The sequence below is a fragment of the Tamandua tetradactyla genome, chromosome 7 (genome assembly GCF_023851605.1).
Source record: "Tamandua tetradactyla isolate mTamTet1 chromosome 7, mTamTet1.pri, whole genome shotgun sequence".
NCBI lineage: Eukaryota > Metazoa > Chordata > Mammalia > Pilosa > Myrmecophagidae > Tamandua > Tamandua tetradactyla.
Window position 1 is genome coordinate 101,350,327 of NC_135333.1, and position 22,031 is coordinate 101,372,357.

General features: G+C 38.2%; 1 long non-coding RNA gene across 2 annotated transcripts in view; it reads right to left on the bottom strand.

The window, feature by feature from the left end:
* Positions 1-355: 355 nt before the first annotated feature.
* LOC143689899 (uncharacterized) overlaps positions 356-22,031 on the bottom strand; it is a 50,235-nt gene continuing 28,559 nt past the window's right edge. For both annotated transcript variants that reach the window (XR_013178960.1, XR_013178961.1), the window contains 3 exons: positions 6,103-6,194; positions 1,423-1,511; positions 356-486 (listed from right to left, as the gene is read on the bottom strand). This is a non-coding gene — a long non-coding RNA (uncharacterized LOC143689899). The remainder of the gene's footprint in view (positions 487-1,422; positions 1,512-6,102; positions 6,195-22,031) is intronic.

The following is a 22,031-nucleotide window of genomic DNA, read 5'->3' on the forward strand; positions in this document are numbered from 1 at the left end:
CTCCCACCCATAACATACATACACATCCCATGTGAGTGAGGGGACAAAAGAAGCAGTGTACCTGGCAGGTGCCAGGCCTCTTTTGAATTGAAGACAATCTTCTGCTGAATCTCTTGCCCTGGGCCCTTCTCCAATACTAAGTAATGTAATATTATGTTAAAGCATATTGTGTCTCCTGAGTCTGATTGAACTTTTATCAACCACTGTGGTAGGACAATGTACGAATGCTGTGTCAACTATCTACATTTAGGAAATTATTTTTGTTAGAAAACAATTAAGCATGATTGACATAAGAACACTATGGCTATATCTACATTCACTTTAGGAACTAAACTTTTCTTTCCAAGTCTTCATCCCAGGAAGCCTGCCACCTTGGTGCCCATGCCTGTACACTTCAGGTGAAGTTCTCTGCCAGTCTTCTCTACTTTGATCAGCCAGAGCTGGAAAAAATCCTTTGTCATTCCGTCTGACTCTCAGTTTTCTCACCTACAAAAGGAGGAAATTAAGAATGAAAAAGAAAAGATTGTATAAAACTAGAAATTAATCATTCTATCTACTGTCTTGATAAAACTTGATTCATAAAAAATTCTTCTAACATTTCTAAACTCTAATTTGACATTTTTAGAGAGTAAGTGCCTAGAAGGCAGGAACTATGTAACTATGTATTCTGCTATTCAATTTGAATGAGCCCCAATACCCAAATCTTAGTACCAACTAAGATAGTGAAGCATGGGGAGGATGTTGGCTTTTATGTTGTTTTTCAGTTGATGATGGCACCAGTGAGCTCTACAATTGATTTATCATGCCAATGGTCTTTGGGGGATTCAATAAGGTACTGGACCATGGCTGATGGGAGTTTTCTTCCAGGCTATCAACACAACAAGAAAAAGTCAAGTGGAAACGATTCCAGATAATGGCTGTGTTGGAAATATTGGCCCCAGACCAACATCAGAAGTTTCCATTTTCCTTTTGTCAATAACAATTTAAGTAGCTCCATAGATAACCAAATGGCATTTATACCTAAGAAGAAAGAGAGGAAGAGATGGAAGCAGAATGCCAGAATTATTTCACCTACTCTAACTCTTGCTTGAAGTCCCTCATCTTTACCAGTTGCCCACATAGACCAGAACTATGCTTTTCAAGCTTTTTTTTACCATAACCCACAGCAGAAGACTTATTTTATATGTTGAACCCAAGGTTTTATATTTTATTTGTGAATTCTAGTTGTAACCCACTAAATTGATTTCTTGATCCCACAAATAGGTTGCATCCTACAGTTTCAAAATCCCTGGGCCAAACCAGGTGAGAAATTCTCAGAAATTGTGTTAATAATCAGTAATTATTCTTACCCACTGTTAGTTTAGATGACTTCGTTTATTGGCCTCTAGGGAAAGACTGAGTCTCCTGCCCTATCATTCTTACCCTTTTCCTCTGCAAAGAAGTAGATCATTCTCTGGATAGAACTAATTCCAAGACATGGAATTAGGACTCGGTCTAGTGAGCAGGATGTCCTAAGGGATCAAATGGATAAGCCCAAGGTTATATAAGAGAAGAGGAACTTTCCTTTAGAAAGAACTGGGACAGGCAACAGGACACTTCCTTCCTAGGCTTTTGAAATACTCTTTTAGGAATTTCCCTGTGTTCTTTCTGCTGGGATGTTTTCAGTAATCTTTCCACACAAGAGTAAAATCCAAATGATGGGGTAGAAAGAGGCAGAGAACTTCTTTCTGCCCACCAGATGGTTCCAAGTAAGTACTGTTTCTTAATTTGAGAGTTCCTAATAATACTATCAATTGCTTTTCTCAAACTGGCAGAATTCTAGTAAGTAAGAAAGAGATACAGTCTGACTTTTGAGTTTCTGCCTCCACCTACCCCATCCCCAAGAGCTTGAATGCTGGGCACAGCATTAAGGTATATAAATTTATCAGCCTGAAAATTAACATATCATTTATCATAGTGCAATTATTCTCCACTCCCTTTTAGTAAATACCCTGGTTGTCTTTGATGAACTTGAGTTTGAGGCCAATACCAACCAAAAGGGATCTACTCTTCTTCCTAAAATCTGTTATCTGTGGATTCTTGATTTACATGGTCTATTTACCTAAAAATTAAAGATGTTTAGGAAGCCCTGTTATCTTCTAAATCATCTCTATTAACATATCTAAATATGAGACAGCACTGCAGGCTCAAATGCCGTTCAATCAACCCAATTCCAAGGTGTAGTTGATTAAATAACACTACTTGCTTCTTGACCAAACAGGGGAAGAGAGAAATAAGACAAAATTAAGTTTCAGTAGCTGAGAGATCACAAACAGAGTCGAGAGGCTATCCTGGATGTTATTCTTACGGATTATAAACATATTCCTTTTTAGTTTATAGTGTATTGGAGTGGCTGGAGGAAAGTAGCTGAAACTGTTGAGTTGTGTTCCAGTAGTCTTTACTCTTGAAGATGATTATTTAATGATATAGCATTTTCAATGTGACTGTGTGATAGTGAAAATCTTGTGTCTGATGTTCCTTTTATCCAGAGTATGGACAGGTGAGTAAAAACATATGGATAAAAATAAATGAATAATGAAAGCAATAAGGGGTAAAAAAACAAATTGGGTAGATTGAAATACAAGTGGTCAATGAGAAGGAGGGGAAAGGAACACGGGATGTATGAGTTGTTTTTTTTTCTTTTTGCCTTTTATTTTTTTTCTAGAGAGAGGCAAATGTTCTAAAAACAATCATAGTGATGAATACAAAATTATGTGATGATATTATGAGCCATTGATCATATACTATGGATGGACTGTATATGTATGAAGATTTCTCAATAAAAACATTTTTAAAATAATAATGGTAACCCTGCTTGGTTCTGACTTAGATATAGGATAAAATGTAAGTTCCATAAAGGCAAGACATTATGTCTGTTCTGTTCGTCACTAAATGGTCAACTCCCAGCACAGCGCCTGATTTAGAAAATGCACCCACTCAATATTTATTGAATGAATATAAGCAAAATGAATAACAAATAAATAACCAAGAGGTTCTGAGAAAGGAGAGGACACAGCTCTAACAAAGTGAGGCAATAAGCAGGAGTCCTGAGCAATTTTTAATGAAGACCCAAAGGGATATTTCAGAGCTGCCATTTTACTCCTGCCCCCACCTAAAAAGAACCTAGAAACATGGAACCAGAGGACTCAATAGGACTTCACAGTCCTCTAAATAATTGCAATAATGGTAAACATTTATTGAACATTAACAATGTATTGAGCCCAGCTCTGAGCATAGAATTATTGCTCAAATCCCAAGGGCTATCAAAACACCATCAAATAATGACAAATACGTATATGATCATAAAGGTTAAGAGCTCTGCTCCCAATTATTAAACTGCTTCAAGGGCTCCAGTCTTCTTCATTTTTAATCATCCATTGTATTGCTGCTACATTGTCAGCACAGTCACCATGGTGCCCAGCACATTTTTTACACAGTAATACAGATCTTTATCAAGTGTGAGAACTGTGCTCATTTCTCCTCTTAATACCAGGCTCCCTCCATGAATTGTCTCTGATGGTTGAGATGGGACGAATGCCATGTGGGATTAATGAGAAGCCACCATCCCTTCTGAAATCCTTTCATGTATCGGTCCACTCGAATATTAACATGATCAAAGGATTTCAAAGAGTCCAGGACCACTATTCACACTAAAGCAAGAGTCGATGCAAGAAACCCATCCAGGAGAGAAAGACTTTTAAAAACGAATGTAAATGCTGCTCTCAAAAATGTAAGCAGGATACTGAATCTTAGCCTCCCAGGCAACTCAGTGTTTATTAACCAAAGGATAAGGATGAAAAGGTTAAAAGAGAGGTCTGCCCATCCGGGTTCCTAGGCTTTCTTCATACAACTCAAAGGCCATTTTTATTAATGGTACTTTTAGCAATGGAGCTATGTGTCACTCTCTAAAGACAGCATGGTGATTTCAAATTGATAAATCATATGCATGCATTAGTACCTGAATGCATTAAATCACTAAAGCAGGCAAAATTGTAATGCAAGAGCATGAGTGAGCTTTAGTGTAAAACTTCCAGCAATCAACACTACACACAAGGAAAAGATTGGGGACAGAATTTTTGTCCTTCAAATAAATAATAGAATTTCAGTGAGAGAGGCCATATCGTATTTCTGTCTTGATTTTTTTGCTTGCTTGTTTGTTTCTAATGGCTGCAGTCCACCTTCTAGATTGTTGCAGTTAAGTTTTGAGAAAAGCCCATTTTGTTTAATTAGATGGTTCAACTACAAATGGTGCCCACAATACTTTTATGTGAAGTTTTGTTGGCTGAAGGCAGGGGAAGCTGTTCTTTTTAAATCTGCAAGCAATTTTTTGGCTTTTCTGGAGAAGAAGGTTTAAAATTCTTCTTTGGAGGCAAACTGCTCAAAAGCCTTGAGAAAATTCTTTCAAATGAACTTTTTGCTATGTAACAATAAATCAAAGATCATATTCTAGAATTGAAGTACAGAATATGTGCTGGTAAAGTGTTCTAGCTGGTCATTGTGACCGGTATCTTTATAATAGGAAGACGCATACTTTAGCAGGTATACATTTAGACCATGGAGTCATACTGCCTAGGTTCCAATTTTAGCTTCTTCTATTTATTTGCTATATGATTTCATACAATTTACAAATTTCATTGTGCCTCAGTTTTCTCATCTTTAAAACTGGGTAACAGTCCTCCTCCTGGGATGAACGGATTATATGTGTTCACACATAATTTAGAACAGAGCTGGATGGCAGTGATATGCCCCACATACCACATATGCTCTAGCTTGTTAATTCACTGCAGGTCAAGATTCATCCCAGAGATTAGCTTGATTTAGAAAAGAAGGCAAAAACAATCTCAAGTGCAGAGAAATAAGGAGACATTTGCAACAGGGCATCAGTCTAGGGTTAAGGACAGAGTTTTAGATAGCAGCACCATGGACAGAGCTTGGTTCAACCACCCTTCCTGTCTGATATCCACTTAGATTTTCTCAATTATGATACACTTTGATTAATCTCAAGTATTCAGTAAAATCTCTTTAATTTTGAAGTCTCATATTGACCATCATTGTGGAAATGGTGGTCTTTTGAAGAAATAAGCAACTAAGAGACAGACCATGGCCTGAAAAGGCAAAGAATAACCAGAAAGATCTGAGGATTGACATATGCTCTAGGGATTGAAGATTTTGGTAAATGGCTTGGTTTCTTGCAGATAAACAGAATGGGGACTTGTACTCTATGGATTTGGGCATAATTTGAAGTATGTCCTTTTTCTGTATTCACCTTGAATATTTGCCTTCTCGGCAGTCTGATCCCATTTTCAATGTTTGAAGAATTCCTAAGATATCAAGCCCAGATATATGCCTTCCTTATTCTTAAAACTCGGGTGCCAGACTGCAGTAACCACAACTGATTTGACTTTCCCTAGCTGTAACTCTGAATCTGATGACACAAAGCAGCAAGGCAGGGAAAGTTCATTCTAGAAGAGGTAAGAAGCAGCCCATGATACCACTGAGCAGGCAAGTTTCCCAGCAACCTTTTCATGGATGTGTGGTGCTGCTTTCCCAGCCTTCTGCATTCCAGTTCTGCTTCCAAGCCTGGTTCTTTAGACTTCCTGTCATTTCTGTGCTCTACCCAAAGTCAATTTTAAAAAAGTTATTATTTGAGCAAGTGAACCAAATTGGTTTCTGTTGTTTACATCCAAGAACCTTAACCTGGATTATAGTCAAAACATGAAAACAATTTATTCTGAGTCTTCCTTATAAACAGTAATTCATCAAATCAGAAAATATGCACAATTAATTCCCTGTTAGCTTATCTGGCTGGCTGACTAGCCACAGTCCCATCCAAGTCATGTCCCATGAGCCTCAGAACGCCCTGCTTCCTGCCTCAGATAACCTTCCTGACACTGCTATGCCTTCCAACCATCCAGTTTTCCACAGGACTGGCTGTCATGTATTTCCTAGTCAATGTCAAATAATTTGCTGCAGTAAAATAAAAAGTACAAATAGCAGTAAGATTTTCTTTAAAGCTGAATTTATCCTTTTAAAAAGTGGCCTTTGCTTAAAATAATTACATACCTTGCCTGATGAATGCAGGTGGCTGATGGATGCACTGATGGAGAAGTAGATTGGTGAACGATGGTGCATACTTAGGAACGGAGGTTGTGCTGCTACAAAAAGGAACATTGTCATGAGGCATGCAACAATGTGAATGAACATGTGGGACATTTGGTGAGACAAAATAAGCCAGAAACAAAAAAACAACAATGGTATGGTCACCTTTAGAAAATGCTTATAAGAAACAAGGGCCTAGATTGTAAGCTTTTAGAGTGGACACATTAAGCCCAGAGTATGATTATTATTTCTGGACTTTGAGGGATTGTTTTATATGTATAACCTGATATTTAGAGATAAGAACAAAGCTGAACAGGTTGGGGTGAAAGTAATTCAGCATATAGGGGTAAGGAAGACAGTGTCTATATTTTAGAACCACACATACTCTTTGAGACCATTGGAAGAAAGGTTTATTTGGTTTGGAACTGAAATTTTCTGTAGTGCATAATCTAATTCAATCTATCTGTATAGCTCATTTGAACAACTGAAACACAGAGAGCACAGAATGAGAAAGAGTTCCTTTAATCCTGCATAGGTTATTGTAATACCTGGAAACATCCTAGAGTATATTAACAAGATAATCAAAAAGTATTAGCAAAGTCCCCTGAGGGAGGGGAGAAAGACTATGGAACTATTAAACCTTAACACCAGGGAATCCCCTGTTACTGTGTCAAACTTTAGGGACCCTCAAATCAATAGGCCATGCCCTTGATCATGAGGCTTACTCTTGTGAAGCTTATGTAGGTAGTGGAGAAGCTTAGACTACCTATAGGTATGCCTGAGATTACTTCTGGAGGACCTCTATTGTTGCTCAGATGTGGCCTCAGTCTCTTAAGCCCAACTCTGCAAGTGAAATCATTGCCCTCCCCTCTATGTGGGACATGACATTCAGGGGTGAAAGTATCCCTAGTGAAGTGAGAGATGACTCCCAGGGATGAATCCAGACCTGGAATCATGGGCTCAACAATTACATCCTGACCAAATGGGGGAAAAGAACTGTAAGTAATAAAGTATCAGTGTCAGAGAGAGTTCATATAGAGTCGAGAGGCTACTAGAGGTTGCTCTTATGCAAGCTTCAGGTAGACCTTGCTACCTATCATAACCTGCTAACCCCCAACCAGGACCATTCTAGCCAATCCTAAAGAACACCTAGGACAATTTATAAGATTCCACAAGGGTTCCAGGCACTAGATAAACTTTACAGAAACCTATAACTTCTAGATGGGTCCCTGGTCCAGGTAAGTCCTGAAACCTAGCCCAGCCTCTCCAGAACATCAGATAGTTACATCTCCACCCCATATTAGTGACAGATCCTTCCAATATCAAAAATTTAGAATTGCCATAGCCTACACAACCCTAAAGAGAGGTACAGAAAGATCAAAGGTGATGGTGGAATTATACATAGAAATAAGACTTAAATGAATATGAATGCTGAATCATTAAATCGATATCTCTTTTAGTCTCCAGTATTTTAGAGTACCTAGAAGTAAAAACCTAAAATTGTGCATTGTAACCCATGTCAAAGTCTGAAATAAATCTACAACTAATTGTGGTACTGTGCTTGGAAATTTATAGCTTTTTTGTATATATATTACTGTTCACAAAAAAAGAAGGAAAAAAATTCTATTGTGATGATAAAAAAGTATTTAAGCCCTCTGGCTGCCTCTATTCTAGAGCAGCTAGAAGGAAAAATATGAGAGGATCATATGGTAGCCCACGATAAACTCTGGAATCTGTCCTGTAACCATATTTTGAAAAGTGCTTTGAAAACTATCGCTTTTTAATTTTTTTGTTTTGTATATATGTTATACTATACAATAAAAAAGTTTTTTAAAAATCTTAATTTGTATTTAATAGAATGTGAATTCTTTATTTGGAAGTGAAATCACACTGCCAGCAATACACAGTTTGGTTAAATAATCTATTAAGGAATAATTGCCAGTTCCCTAAATAACTGTGAAATTCTAAAATAAAGTATTGGAAAATCAAAAAAAAAAAATTACATGCTTGAAACTTTTTAATCCAAAAATGTTCCATTCCTTTATGAAATAATGATGAATGGAGATGGTGATTTGAACAGGACTTTAATATCTTTATTTGTTGTAAGAGCTAATTCGCTCTCCTTCAGGATAGCACCCTTAGAATAATACTAATATCTTATCAGTCTTAATAATAAAAAAAATGTGTAAATGCTTATCATTTGCTCCTTTTTCAGAAAAATTCAGAATCTATTCAACATGCATCCTGAATGCACTGGGCAGGTTTGAAGATTCTAGAGAAACTTGCAGAAAGAGGAAGTGGAAATAGTATTCAGCTGTTAGGCCAAGATGATCACCTTTTCCCAACTGCGGGTGGTAACCATGGGAGTCCTGTGAAGAAAAATGGCAGGGAGCAGAGAGGAACTTAGGAAGATTAGGAGAAGTAAAACATGGTTGAATCATTTTGATCTGTGATTATCATCAGGGGAGCAGACAAGGGAGGAAGGAGAGGTGGCCAGAGAGGAGGGTGAAATACCCACAAACAATATCTGCTCTTCAGTCAACCTACATTTGAGGCAAAGAGAGAAAGTAAGTACATTGTGTGTTGGCCCAGAGGGCAAAATTAAGACCAACGGGAACAAGTAGGTCTACTTTATTTGAACAACTGTCAAAGAGAATGCGTCCTCAGAAACTGCTTCTGAAAGCGATGAGGCTTCCATTAAGGGAATCGTAATGTGACGTTACATGAAGCCCAGCAGGGATATTGCTAAAAGGTTTTCCACTCAAAGTGGAGGGGTAAGAAGCTCGACCTGTCCTTTCAAGTTAAAAACACTGGCGAAGTAACAGAAGAGCTAAAGCAACTAACTTTAAACGTAAAGCAATCCTAATATATATTTTTACCGTTATGAATAAAGAGCTAGCTTTTGATATATCATCACCAAACAGTGACTCTCTCCAAGGACTCTGCCTCGCAGAGCATTTCTACCCACAGGGAATGCAGGCCTGGGCACCCATCTATTAGTCATCTGTTTTGTGAAACAAGTATTCTTCAATATTCCCTAATCACAAGAGACTTTCTTACAACTACCAGTTTAAATATAAGGGCATTAGCTAGGGCAAGCCAAGGACCTGAGTAAAAGATTTAATTTTGTTCACCAGTTGCTGTATTCATTATTTCCCTCTTACATCATTTAAATTCCTTACCAAATTGGAAGATGTTCTGTAATGGGGTAAGTTACTACATGACTGCACCTGACAGTTACAACAAATAAAAACAGAAGCATTTTCAAAGACCTGCTATGTCCCAAAGAGTTCAGCATAGCTAAAACAGTAATTATATGAAGAGAAAAGCCAACCTACATTCCTGTGTTTAGAACAAAGCATTATATGCCTTTATGTGTAAGGTATATAAAATGAATCAAAACAACTTTTCAGCTCATCAGTATATCCTGTGAGCTTCACATTTTACAAATCACTTGCTCTATTATCCTATAAAATTCTCAGAACAAATCTAGGAGCTGTTAAGACAGGTATTATTACCATCCCCATTTTAAGGGAGACATTGGGAGGCTGGAGAGTTCAGTCTCCAATTTGAACCCAGAGTCCATGGTTCTTTCCACTGATCTTAAGTAATGAGCCAGATCTTCATTTCAAAAGACATACCAGGATTTATATATTTGAATGATTATACGATTATTAAATCTCCTTCCAAGCAGTCACAGTTTAGTACTTAACCAGTGATGAATATGTATGCTGAATGGAATATTTATATATATGCCAACCTGTAGGATGGTCTTTGAATTTTTTCAGTGGCTGCAAATCTTTGTCCACAAACATGGATTTTCATGTTTGTAACTGAGCAGCCTGGGACTGAATACTATTGGTTAATGTAGTTTTACAATCGGCAAGAAACAAATGTTAGAGTTACTCTGTTCTTATTTTCCTATTCCAATCAATTTAAGTTATAGACTTAAAAAATGCATTCTAATAAACATTGCAAATAATTTTGTACCTTGTTCTCCACCTAGATTGTCTACCAACTTCAAGTTCAACTCGTACAGAATGCAATCATCTTCCCTCCAAATCTTTGAGTCTTCCCTTTTCTGTAAATAGACCCTCTAACCTTGGAGTCCTTTTCCTGTAGGCCCTCTCCCCTTCTCCCATGCTCTCCCGCCCCACAAAGCTATCCATTCTAAGGTACTTAAACGTATCTTTTAGATATGTATATGTCCTTGGAACAGTTTACATTAATTTAGTCAACAAAATATTGTTAAGCTCCTCTTATCTCCCAAGCAGAAGTTAGCTTTTGCTGCAAACTACCCCCAAAATTTAGCAGTTTCAAAACAACCATTCATGATGCAAATCAGTACCTTAGGCTGAGCTCAGCTGAGCAAAGCTCCTGTGACTTCCTCTCAGTTAACTGGCTTATACTGATGTGTCTCCCACCGCACCCTCCCTTCACAGTGGGCAGATGGAACGTCCTGACTCAAGTCATATGTGGTTCCCCTGAAGCTACAGGTGGAGCCCACTTATCTAGAAGTATTTTGATCCCAAAACCGAAATCACAATTGTTGGTCTTGATGCCCACCAAATTGTATCTTTTATTTGGATAAATCAACGCCAAATTGCCTTCCAAAAGGTTTCACTAAGAAAAGAGGCTGTTTATGTAGAAAAGAGGGCTTTTTTTTCAGTATGCCCACCAATATTTTCCTTATTGATATTTTTATTCATATTTACTTGGGTAAATGTTGATGAGTGTCTTTTTAATAGTTTATTGGCCTTTTGTATTTCTTCTATAAATTATTTGTTTATAGTCTTTACCCATATTTGTACTTTTTAATGACTTATAGAAGCCATTCTTACAGAATAATCAGTCATCCATTAAATATGCAGTAAATATTTTTCTCAATATGCTATTTGTATTTTAACTTTATCATGCTTTTTATGAGATTACACTTATTGATCCTTTCCTTTTATAGATTCAGTATTTATTTCTTGTTTTTATTTTCCCACTTTCAATTTTATAAAAATGAGCTCCAGCACAGTATCCAAATATTTTTATAATTTCTTTCTTATTCAGCTTTTTAGCTCATCTGTAGTTCATTTTTATACATAGCATACATATTATGCTATGTATAAAAATGTAGCTATGTATAAAAAAAGTAGCTATGTAAAATGCTACTTTTGCTTTTTTCCCCCCAAATTTTCCTAATACACTGGTGAACAGATCATCCTGGGTCCATTGAACAATATTTCCCTGCTCTAATACATTTTAAATCAAGAGACAAGGACTGGATGTTTTACTTCTTTTGCACCATAAATAGCCTTAAATACAGGTTGCACATGAACCAGATGGTACTTGCTGAAAAAAATAAATGAATGTTCAAATGCTCCTGCTTCAATTCTCCAGTTCTTGTATGGCTTGTATTCAAAGCGATGGTTACTTGCTCAGTCTGTCTCCTTGCTCATTCTGAGTAGATTGCAAACTGTGCCATCACAGCCTATGTCAGTCTCGTTTCCTGGATTCCCAGACTCTGTCATGGTGACAAGTACATGGAAGTGCCCAATGAATGTACGTGGAATGAATGACTGACGCTGTCATTTCCCATCCAAATTTAATCACGTATATACAGAACATGAATGTACATAATTTAAGAAAATCAATATCAGAGTGTTAAATGATCTTCGTGTTTTGTTCACTGAGAGTACAGCATTGGCAGGAATATGTCCCCCAGGCCCTTCACTACTTCCTACACCAAACTGCCACCACGCTAACAATTCCCATCTCGGTGTGACAACATGTGGATTAATGGTTATGAAGCCCCGTCTCCCACTTTGTACCCCTGACAACCAGGGGATTAAAATCTAGTGCTTGTAAATGGTGTAGTTATTTTTAACTCGTCCCACAATTTTCGTTGTTAGAACAGAGGTACAGTCATGGCCACACGAGATAGCTCTTGCCCTTAGAAATACTGTTAGTGCCCAGACTATCGATTTCCTTACTTTGTACATTGCTTGTTGTAATTTCCAAGATGGCATATTTATGAACACTGAATATTATTACATTGGAAATTGTATTTTTTGATCCACATTACATTGCTTGAGAAGATTGCCATAAATTTCAAATTTGTGCATCTAAAATGTATTACAAATAAGATGCATACTATGCACATTCAACTTAATATATATTGCACTGGCAATAGCACATTGGAAAGTTTTTTTTTTGGGGAGGGGAGGTGGTAATTCACCCATGAGATCAATAGTGGGAAAGGGAGGCACTTCCTAGTCCAAGTCAATAGCCTAGCAGTGATTTAACAGTGACCTTGACAGGGCTCCCCGGAGTAAATAATTATCATTTCTACCACTGCTTAAGATAGCTTGTTAGGTACAAAATATGTGGGTAGTTGGAAATCACGAATTACTTACTGTTGGAAGCCTTAGAGGGAAGGGGATAATTTCTTATGCTAAAAGGTGATAGAGGTAGAAAGAAGCATTCCATCCTGAAGATGCTGATAAAACACAAAGAACAAAAGGTTTTGGCTAAGACTGTGGCAAAGTAGTGACCACAAAATAATTACATTTCTAGAAGCACGAAGGGTGGGTGAAATAAGTGACCTTATACAACCTGTAAGAACATGATTAGTGAAGCTAGAAGTCTTGAAAGCCAAAGCAAAGGGTGATAAGATAGTGAAAGTATAACTTGCTATACTAAATGTACAGAAGTCCTGTGGGTCTTAAAAACGCATTTGACCATGTATGGACTATATATGCATGAAGATGTCTCAATAAAAATATTTTTTAAATGCATTGAGCCTGAATTTATATAGAAGATAAGAAAAGAGTCCACAAGATCTCCCTATTTCTACACTGGCAGCCAAAAGTGGCACACATGTGCAATCTTTTCAGGAGGTATGAAAATCCTGTGTCCCACCACTTTTATTTTAGTGATAACTAACAGGTTTGAAAAAGTTTCCAATTGATAAAATTTATATAATTTCAAAAGTTTCTGTCCTCATACATATATTTCAGTATGTTTCAAGACATTGTCCTTATTTCATTCCTTCCTACCTTTTGTTTTTCTAGCGTCTCCATCTGTACACTTATAATATACAGATGTTCCCTAGGATCATTCTTCTTCCCTTTTACTTAATCATTCCCTCTTTTCTTGGACAAGCTCATGCAATCCTATGGCTTTGAATGACGGTTTATGCTGGTGACTTTCAAGATAACAGTTACAGTTCTGATCTCTTCTTAACAAAGCTGAATTTCCAAATGTCTGCTGAATAGGACCACATAGATGTTTAACTATTACTTATAAGAGGTTTGTTTTGCTCCCTCAAACTGATTCCTTCTTTTGTGTTTCCTATACAGCTTTCGAGTTCTACCAACCTATCCCATATTTCTCGTGGACTAGCATTTCAAAATCATTTCACAAAATTTCTTCTTATACTCCACATTGTTGATTCTATTTAGTCATTTCATCCTTTCAATTCCCACTTGCACTTTCCCAAATCATATTCATGGCTGCTTCATCTCATGTGAAATATTTTAAGAACTTTCTTACTGCCCCTTCTTCCTTCCTTCCTTCTTTCCTTCCTTCCTTCATTCCTTCCTTCCTTCCTTCCATAAATCTTTATGGAATCCCTATTATGTAGCAAGCACTATCCTAGGCCTTCAGATATAACCATGAACAAAACAGAGCAAAAAAATTCATCAATAAATAGCTTATGCTAGAGTGAAGGAGGGAAAGGCAATAAAAAAGATAATATGTTAGAAAAGGATAAGCAATATGGAGGAAATAAAGCAACAGTTGAAGAAGAAATGTCAGGGTACATGGGTTACTATTTTATTAATGCTCAGTGAAAACCTCACTGAGTAAGGTGAGTTTTGAGCAGAGACCTGAAAGGAAGTTTTTGTTCTGGGCAAGTTAGGACATTATTTTATTTATCATATAATCATATGACGCCAGGTTCTGTCCTAAGTGCTATCTGAATATAAGCTCACTTAATCCTAACAACAACAGTGAGTGGTCAGAGTTTCCTACGTATTTCCTGTTAATATTAGAATACCTATCATTATACCAATTTTACAGATAAGAAAACTGAGGCATGGGGGCACTGTGAGGGAGCTGGCATTAGATCCAAAGCTTCCTAGAGCCACTACATTATCCCATGGGAGAATCTAGCATAGAAATGATGTGAACTGACTTTTTAAAAGCTCACTCTGGATGCTTTTTGCAGAATAGACTCTATAAGAAAAAATAGAGTCAAGGATTCTATTTCAGTCATTAAGGCAATTTAAAATAAGACATCAGTAAAAATGATAGTGGCTTGGACTAGTGTGATAGGGTAGATGTTGGGGATGTGTTGATTTGGAATATACTTTGAAGGAAGAACTTATTGGATCTCTTGACAGATTCTATGTGTAGAATATAGGAGAAAGAGAGAAATCAAGAGTGGCTCTGAGGTTTATGGCCTAAGCAACTGGAAGAGTAGAATTGACATTTATTGAGACAAGAAAGTTTGGAACATGGGAAAAGAAACATATATGGGCAGGGGTGTGGAGTAGGAATTGGGATTTGGCTTTGGCTGTGTGAAATTTGAGATGCTTATAGACATCCAAATGGAGATGATGAATAGGCAATGGATACATGATTCTGGAATTTGGGAGAAAATTCAGGGTTAGTGGTGTACATTAAGGAGCATCAAGCATGAGACTGGAAAATACTACCCAGGAAGTAACTGTGGACAGATTTGTGGAAGAGATTCCTAAGGGAATGTTAAAATTTAGAGATCAAAGAGCCGAGAAGAAAGTAGCAAAAGAGGTAAAGGAGAAGTGAGAGAGAAGAGAACTCAGAGAGTGTGGTGTCCTGGAAACAAAGAGAAGACAGCATTCTAAGAAGGGAGTAATTGATCATGTCAAGTATAGCTACCAGTTTGAATCAGATGTATACTGAGTACTGACATTTAGAATAAGGAATGTGGAGATCACTGGTCCTCAAGAGCTATTTGCTGGAGTGGTGGGCATGAAAATTTGAATGGAGTAGGTTCAAGAGGGAATACAAGTAGAGGAGTCTGAGTCAGCAAATTTAGATGACTATTTCAAGGAATTTTGCTGTAACAGAGAAGAGGTGTAGCTAGAGGGAATGTTAAGTAGAGTTTCTTCAAAGCAGAGACTGATACAAAGATTTGGGTTCGTGTGATTTATAGAGAGTGTCTCAGGAAGAAGTGAACGAAGCAGAAGGAGGGGAAGGAGTGAATCACGGTTGTGCTCTCAGCTGGAGTCTGCTGCAGATTGGCTCCCCAGGGCACTGTGGATATGAATTGTGACACAAAGTTGGTCCCACCTTGAAGCGAAGGGCTGGGCTTTTGTACTTCCACGTTAAATTGGTCAGGAGTGGCAAGACGTCCCTGGTTGAAGCTGCACAACCTGGTTGAAGCTGTGCAACCTGTGCCCACTTGGTCAAGGGCAATTCTCTGAAGGAAGGGGCAGCTGTGAGCTATTACTAACTAACCAACGGAGTATCTGGGGGATGGATCCAGGAAAGGAAAAGCAGCATTCACTACAGGGGACAATGGAATTTATTTTAATATGGGAAGTAGCATAAACTGGTTCTCACTGATGGGGAGGACCTAAATTGTGAAAGAGAAATTAGCAATTCAAGAGAAAGAGAGCAACTGGTATCACCTCTGCAATCCAGTCTTTAAACCATAATCAGAAACGCACATCCAAAAATGTGACAAGATACTGTGAAAAATCCTCCTTCTAATAAAATTCTCAAAAATGTTAGACTAATCAAAAAAAAAAAAAACTAACTAAATACTGAAATACCAGAGGCTAAAGTAAAGCAAAAGCACGAATCCAGGGAAGAAATAAGGTCCTGGACCGAGAAGCAGCCCTGGAATCTGGAATCTGTTGATTTCAAGTAGCCCAGGGCTTACATTTTAACAAGTGGGGGGGGGGGGGGGGTTGCATTTTTCAGTTAAAAGACAATAATTGTCAGACTAGCAGGAAAAAATCTAGAGTTTTCAGATAACCTAAAAAATTAGGACACAGAAACGTTAAAAGTAAAACACGGGAAAAGACACCCAAGCCAAATATTGCACTAGGGAAAGTTGGTGTATGTCTATTGGTATCATATGAATTCAGTTATGACAATTCTGTTTTTCTAACTAGATTAAAAGATTATTATATATTGGTAGAGGTTTAATTAAACAGGAAGTTATAACAATTCTAAACATGGGTGTCTAATGACAAAGCTTCAAAAAAATGTTAGACGAAATAGCAGAAATATGAGGTGCTTTAGAAAAATCCACAATCATGGTGTAGCTTTTCATAACTGAATACCCCTTCAATACTTGAGAACTGAAGCTATCTGATTTTGAATATTGGCTATGCGACTCACTAGCTATGGGACTTTAGGACATGTATATAATCTTTCTGTGCTTCAGTTTTGTTTTGTTTTTTAACTGACAGTACCAAGTTTTGGGGAGGATCCAGGTGAGCCAGAGTTCTTGTACACTGTGGGGAGCAGTGCAAATTTATACAGCCATTCGGAAACTGTTGGGCAATGTCTATAATAGCTGAACATGACTCAACAATTCTACTTGTAATTATACACCCAACAGTATGTATCTTTGTATTAATATGTGCACTGAGAGAACAGGAATGTTCATAGCGAAAGTACCGTAAGAGCCAAAAACTGACATCAACCCAAATGAACTTCAAGAATAAATGAATACGTTCCAAGAAATGATCATGATGATGAATATGCAACTACGTGATGATATTGTGAATTACTGATTACATATGTAGAACAGAATGATCAAAAGTTAATAATGTTGGGCTGGCCACAGTGGCTCAGCTGACAAGAATGCTTGCCTGCCATGCCAGAGGACCTGGGTTCGATTCCTGGTGCCTGCCCATGTAAAAAAATAAATAAATAAATAACACCGACTTAAAAAAAAAAAGTTAAGAATGTTCGCGTTTGGTGTTTTTTGGTATTTTTTAAAAAGTTAAAAAATTTAAAAATATATACACAAAGAAAAAAGAATAAATGAATATTGGTGGTATATTAATTTAATGAAAAAGAAGCAGCTGCTACATACAATAATATAAATGAGACTTACAGCAATTGTTGATGGAAAAAGGCCTCTGTTTATATTTAAATAGAAGTTCAAAAATTAGGAAAGACTAACTTGTGACAATTGCACTTGAATTGTAGTTCTAACTGGGAGGAGATACGAGGGAAGCTTCTGCAGTTCTGCTAATGGACTCTAATCAGGGTAGTGATTCCAGGAATATATTTACTTTGCAAAAAAGTCATCAGGCTGTACCATTAAGATTTTTGCACTTTATGGTAGGTGTGATATATTTCAATTTTAAAAAAGTAAAAGCAACTGATAATTTTGCCTTCCTGTTTTAGTCCCATGCAACACACTATAAAGCATAATAGAAGAGCATAAGGAGACCCTATTCTCTAAAGACTTAAGGTATAGTTAATGAGCCAAGACTAACATGCTTACATTAAACAAAAGATAATATAAGGAGTATTAGTTTTCCTAGGCATGTAACATGCTTACATTAAATAAAAGATAATATAAGGAGTATTAGTTTTCCTAGGGCCACAAACTTGGTGGCTTAAAACAACAGAAATTTATAGTCTCATGATCCTGAAGGCTAGAAGTTTGAAATCAGGCTGTTGGCAGGGCCAGGGTCCCTCCTAATGCTGTTGGGAAGGATCCATCCTGGCCTCTCCCAGCTTCTGGTGGCTACTGGTGTCCTTCAGCTTGCGGCAGCATAAACTCCAATCCCTGCCTCCCTTGTCACATCTCTGTGTGTCCTCTCCTCTTTTTATAAGGACACTGGTGATTGGATTTAGGATGCACTGTAATCCAGTGTGATCTCATTTTAGTTACATTGGCAAAGACCCTATCTCCAAATAAGGTCACATTCTGAGGTTCCAGGTGGACATGAATTTTGGGGGGGGGGGGATGCTATTCAACCCACCCCAGAAAGCAATGTCACATTTATACGCTGAATTGTTTAGCCAGAGAAATTCTGAGGAAGATGTGACTTGTGATGTGGAAAAATGAGAGACAGCGTCACAGTGGGCCCTTGACTTCTATGGAAACCGAACACGATTCAGTCGGCCAGAAAGCTGCCTGGTGGAAGGGGGACGGCAGGAAGGCGGGCCTGAGTGACAGGGAGAGTTCCAGCTGAGGGGAGGAGAAAAATAAGATTGAATACATAGAGTGAAGCCAAGTTATGAGAGTCCTTGAAGGCCTGGCAGATGAATTTAGACTTGATCCAATAGGAAATGGGGAGCGATAGTAAATTCTTGAGCAGGGAAGTGACATGGTGAAAGCGGCGTTTCAGGAAGATTATGCTGGTGACAGTTTGCTGGATGGACTGGAGGCAAAAGGGTCTGAAGGCTGATGAATTTTGGCTTTATGTTCTAGATGAATCTGTGGTCGCAAGAGATATGAAGTTTAATTTAGAGAAAGAAAAAGCACCACTACAATTATTCTCCTAAATCTTAAGAAACTTCCTAAACTCATTTTGAAATGCAAAAGTAGCCCAAATGTCATTGCACTTGAAAATGCTGATGGCTACTCAGTCTGACATTCCTGTTTGGGGAGGAATAGGCCAGGGCTACCAGGGAAGTTCCTTGGGATTCAAAGGGCAGCATCAGTGTCACCTCGGAGCTTGTGCGGAATGCAGAATTTCAGACCCTACCTTTGACCTAAGGACTCAGAATCTGCCTTTTACCAATATCTGCAGGATATTCACAAGCCTGTGAACTTCATGATGAAGTTTAAGAAACACCGCCATACTAAATTTCTGTCAAACTTCCACAGTTGATGAAAATGTGGATATTTAACTGATGAAATCGTTATGTTAAGCTGGAAGAAACAATTATGAATCCTGTGCTTCCTGTGATCAGGTTGTCACATTGAGGCACCGAGCGGTGGTGCTCGCTCGCCCACTTATCCATCTCATGGGGCATAACTTTTAAACAGATGAGCTGCAGACAGCTGGTTGCCTTGTGAAATGTGTCACTTCATACATGCAGTTGAAACAGAGATATCTGTTTGTCTCCCTCTCATTCTGGGGACTCTTGCTCTAAAGTGACCCTTTTTTCTCCTATTTGAAATGTACCTTTATACTGCAATGGCTCCCTTTCCTTGTGGAGCACGTGTGAGGGTTGAGCTGCAAAAGGGAGTACCAGTTTGGAGTAGACAGTGAAAATGAACAGAAAACCAACCTATCCATGACAGAACCAGGTGCCTTGGGAACATGGTCCCAAACCAGCTGAGCAACGTTTTCCTTTAGCTGTCCATTCTGCAATCACAAGTGTCACCAGTTATCCCAGGACGTCAATGACACATTCAGGTTGCTAAGAAGCATTGCGTTAGCAAGGTCGACTATTAGAGCAGAGCTTCTCGGACTTTGACGTATATGGAGATCAACTGGGGAGCTTGTGAAACCACAGCTCCTGATTCAGTAGGTCTAGAGTGAGCCCTGAGATCCTAACAAGCTCCCCAACAATAATTATAGTGGTGGGCCAGGGCCCCAAGATTAGACCAGGCAAGTAGAGGAAGCAAGAGTACATGGAATCATGGTAGAATGATCTCAGTGGATGGGAGAAAATAAGGTCAAAGATGAGAAGAGGTATGGGCAAATTTGAAGATGAAATGAAAGAAGAGAAAAATATTTTCAGAAAAGAAAGCTGATAAAAAGAACAAATAGTAAAGATGAAAATGTAGGAAAGAGTTTTGACAATATTCTAACTGGGTTAGTCTAATACCCTAGAAGTGGGCAAACACCACTACTAGAATCATCCACAGCTAGCTACCTTTAATGAGGATTTTCAACTCCCTGGACCAGCAGGATGTTAGGGAAAAAGATATTGACTCTGGCAGGCAAAATCTTCCTCACTGATCCTGGACATCTGGCCACTAAATCTTTCAGGAGGGCAGATTAGAGATGGTGAATTGAAAACCCCTCCAGCAGAGGCACCAATAGTGATTTTAAATGAGTATGGAAACCAGCCAATCCCTTGCCATCAGATTTGCAAAGCACTTTACATATTCAGTCTTGCAAATAGAAACAAAAGGAAAAAAAAAATTACCAGACCACATTTTTTAAGCATCTAAATGGTTATAACTAGAACAAAAAGAGTGAGATGAAGACTGTGTATTCACTTAGAATGCATTGTGACTCCATTAGGGGAAATAACTTTTAGGAAGGTAAATTCTGTATGGCAATAGGGAATCTGTGAAACAAGCTTAACATGGCAAACAATTATTGTGCATCTTGAAGATGTCAGTGATGACTTCTAAAAGGACTTTCTAAACTGGATGCTCACTAATCAGCAGAATTTACTTTTAGGTTTTTATAATTAAGTAAAAAAAAAAAATAGCTACCCATAGCTAGCTCATAAGCTTATTTATGGTTTCATGCTCTATCTCTATCAGAAAGTGAGGAGAGGCCTAGGCTCCACACATAATTTGCATCCCTGTATTAATGGTGAAAAAAGAAAGGACAAGACAGTAAGAAAATCAAAGATCAATCAACTTGGAGAAATCCCCCAATACCAGCGCTCTCCACCTACAGCTGCCATTAATAGGGAAGCAGATGATGGAATTCAATTAGCAATACAATGTAAGCTGTCAGGAAAGCTCTATTTTCCAATGGGAGCAAGCTGAACTTAAGTTGTCTGCTTAAATAAAAGTGCACGCCAATTTACAGCTTCTGGTTTTGCCTTCCAACATTCTCTGAAGGCTAAAAACAAGCCTCCACCTATTTTACCCTAAGGTCCCCAACTGGGCTCCTCTTTCTCATCTTACCCATCCCACCCCTTGATAGGCCTAGTCACCAAGTCCACCCCCTACTCACCATCTCTGGTGGCGGACCTTTAATGGTGAAGAGAAACAAGAGTGGAGAAGAACTATAAACTGGAGGCTCTCTCTCCTCCCACTGGCAGAGGCAGCAGGCAAGACTCTGGAGCATTCAAACCACACTGTCTTGTGACATATCAATGACCCAGGATTCCTGATCAAAGGAATCATCTCTTCTCTTCTGGGGAGGAGATGAGGAATTTTGCCCTGAAGAATCCTATTAAGAGCTCCCTTCTACTGCTGAAGACCATTCACACTGCTGGGTCAACCTGCTCCTTCTCAATCCAATATAGCTTAGTGTATAACTGAGGAAAAGAGGGACAAAACAATCCAGAAAAAAAGATGATCAAAGGATAAATTTAGGATCTTGCTTATGTGAAATAATTAGGGATATGCAAATTCATAGAGTCAGAAATTAGACTACAAGTTACCAGGAGCTGGGGTGAGGGTAGGAGTGGAAGAATTAATGCTTAATTGGCACCGAGTTCCGGTTTGGGGCGATGATGAAGTCTTGGCAATGGAGTGTGATCATGGGAGCACAACATTGCGTATGTAACTAACACCACTGGATGGCATATATGAAAAGGGTTAAAATGGGAAATTTTAGGTTGAATAAATGTTACCAGAATAAATATTTTTGAAAAACCAACACAAAGAGTGGGCTCTAGTGTAAACTGGGGACTATAGTTAATATAATTATAGTAACATTCTTTCTTCTATTGTAACAAAGGTACCACAGTAATGCAAATTAGTGTTAATAATAGGAAAACCTATGATTTTTCTATAAACCTACATCTGCTCTAATAATTTTTTAAGAGGTGGTCGACGAGGGGGTGCAAAGGCACAAGGGTTGCAGCAGAGACTCAGCAGAGGACACCAAGAGGTGGTCACAGCCATTGGCTAATGGAGAGAGAATGCAGCTGATATCATGTAGCTGTAGAGGAGGTAACAGGTGTCACACGTACCAGCAGCTGGTGACAGAAGGATGAGGGGAGCAGAGGAAAGGGGAAAG